This window comes from Rhinolophus sinicus, chromosome 4, assembly GCF_057876585.1.
Source record: "Rhinolophus sinicus isolate RSI-liver-muscle chromosome 4, RSI-T2T, whole genome shotgun sequence".
NCBI lineage: Eukaryota > Metazoa > Chordata > Mammalia > Chiroptera > Rhinolophidae > Rhinolophus > Rhinolophus sinicus.
The window spans coordinates 68,108,100-68,110,113 of NC_142504.1; the positions used below are offsets into that span (position 1 = coordinate 68,108,100).

Consider the following 2,014-nt stretch of genomic DNA (forward strand, 5'->3'; position numbering starts at 1 on the left):
TCAGTCCTTCCGGGCTTCACGAGAACGATTCCTGACTACCTTGCTGTGAATGGCACAACTCCCACGGCAATGTAGTTTCACATACAGTAGGGAAGCACAAAGGCATTGAAGACACTCGCTTTGTAAATGTCCTTAAGGGCTGCAGCCTCTACTATGTTTCGAATGACGAACTTCTTAATAGCCTTGTCCTTGGGCATGCATCGGGCACAGTTGGTGCAATGAATGGGCTGCACAAGGCAGTGGCCCTTTTTGGCACCACCATTGTTCCTTCTTTTCTTGGTCATCCTGGAAGCTAGGAGACGAGAGCCGGTACCCCCTACTCTTATAACTCCCCATTTGAAACTGTGTAAAATATTAACTTTTTCAATTCCTTTTCCCACGAGGAAACATCCTTTTACCTATGCCAACTGATGAATCTGGAAAGATGATCTTTTGACCATCTTAGATAACTTTGATCAACTTATTTATCCCGTGGTTTTAAGTGGGCCATATTACTATTGTTTTTTCCTAATGCATTTATGTTTTAAAAAATTTGAAATAATTTCAAACTTAGAGGAAAGTTCTAAGTATAGTACAGAACTGTTTTTTCCTTAATCATTTGAGAATAATTTGCCCATAAGATGTCCCATCTCCCCCAAATTCTTCAGATGCATGGGTTACAAGGTTGCCTCTTATATAACTGCACTACAACCATTCAAATCCGGAAGTTAATAGATTGGTACAAAAGTAATTGCAGTTTAAAAGATTAAAAATAATTGCAAAAACCGCAATTACATTTGCACCAACCTAATAACATGACACACTACTACCACCTCAAATTCCTCTTAAATTTTGCCAGTTGTGCTAATAATGTCTTATAAAACAAAGGATCCCACCCCTACCTCAGGCAGACACCTTCTTTACTTGGCTTGACCTAATGTCCTTCAGACTTTATTGTTCAGAAAGGGAAGAAAGAGAAGAGAAAGAACCTGTGTATATTTAATTGTAGTGTCTACCTCCACAAAATGTAAACTTTCTTGCCACTTGACTACACATAGTCTAGGAAACAAATTCCATTGCTTCTGTTGCATTACTCTGGAGTATTAAGGGTAAAGTCTTTACCAGACAATTGAAATGGCTTATATTATCTGGAAGAAACAGAAATCACCTGTGGTTCAAAATACTGTGATTAATTGGCTCATTTTATTACAACTTTACACTGGCTGTCTTTGCCGGCATTGCCCTTTGATTGAGTCAATAAGTCTCCTTCTCTTGCCTGGAGCGTTAGAGCCCCTCTCCACCCCACTTCAACTCACCCCCGTCCCACAACCCCATCATATGGGGGTGGAATCATGGGGCCAATGTGAAATGACCACTTAGGGCCCATGCTTCTCTCTCCTAAGCCATGTTCTGACTATCTGGGATCCTGTATTTCTCAGACCAAATAGCCCCTGAGCCTGCCTCTAGGGCTGCACCAGCCTCCTCCCCAGTTCAGGTGGATGTCGTCTCTACTGCATTCACAGATGCCGGAGGGTAGCCAAGGGGCAGCTTTTTGGAGAAGGTGAGTAGAGGCTGGACATGCGGGCTGGGATGTCTAGACTAAGCACCCAGAAGGCCCTTTTTGTTGCAGAGTGAAGCTGAGGTTGAAAAAAGAGGAGTGGGTTGTGTGTTGCCATGTTTTACTGCAGACTTCTGAGGAGGCTGAACATTCTACATATGAAACTGGCCTTCCAGGTTGTTAGGGAAGAATATTTGTCAAGGTAGGGGGATAGTACATATTTTATTTTCCAGCTATTTGCTTGATTTATAACTTTCAACTATTTAGGCATATGGTATGTTGATCTATATTTGTATTCTTGCCCTAGTTCCATCAGATATAGACAGGCCTGGCCCTTGCATGCAGTAGGCACATGTGTGTTTTTCTTTTGTAACATCCCTGAGATTCCTTCCATCAGGATCTATTCTAACATGCTCTCAGGTGTACACTATTATTTGGGACACACCCATTCAAAGGGCCTACTCTAGACATCATTAG

The 2,014-nt window shown here is 42.0% G+C and overlaps 1 pseudogene; it reads right to left on the reverse strand.

The window, feature by feature from the left end:
- LOC109460386 (small ribosomal subunit protein eS26 pseudogene) lies at positions 1–284 on the reverse strand (annotated as a pseudogene).
- Between the last annotated feature and the right edge of the window lie 1,730 nt (positions 285–2,014).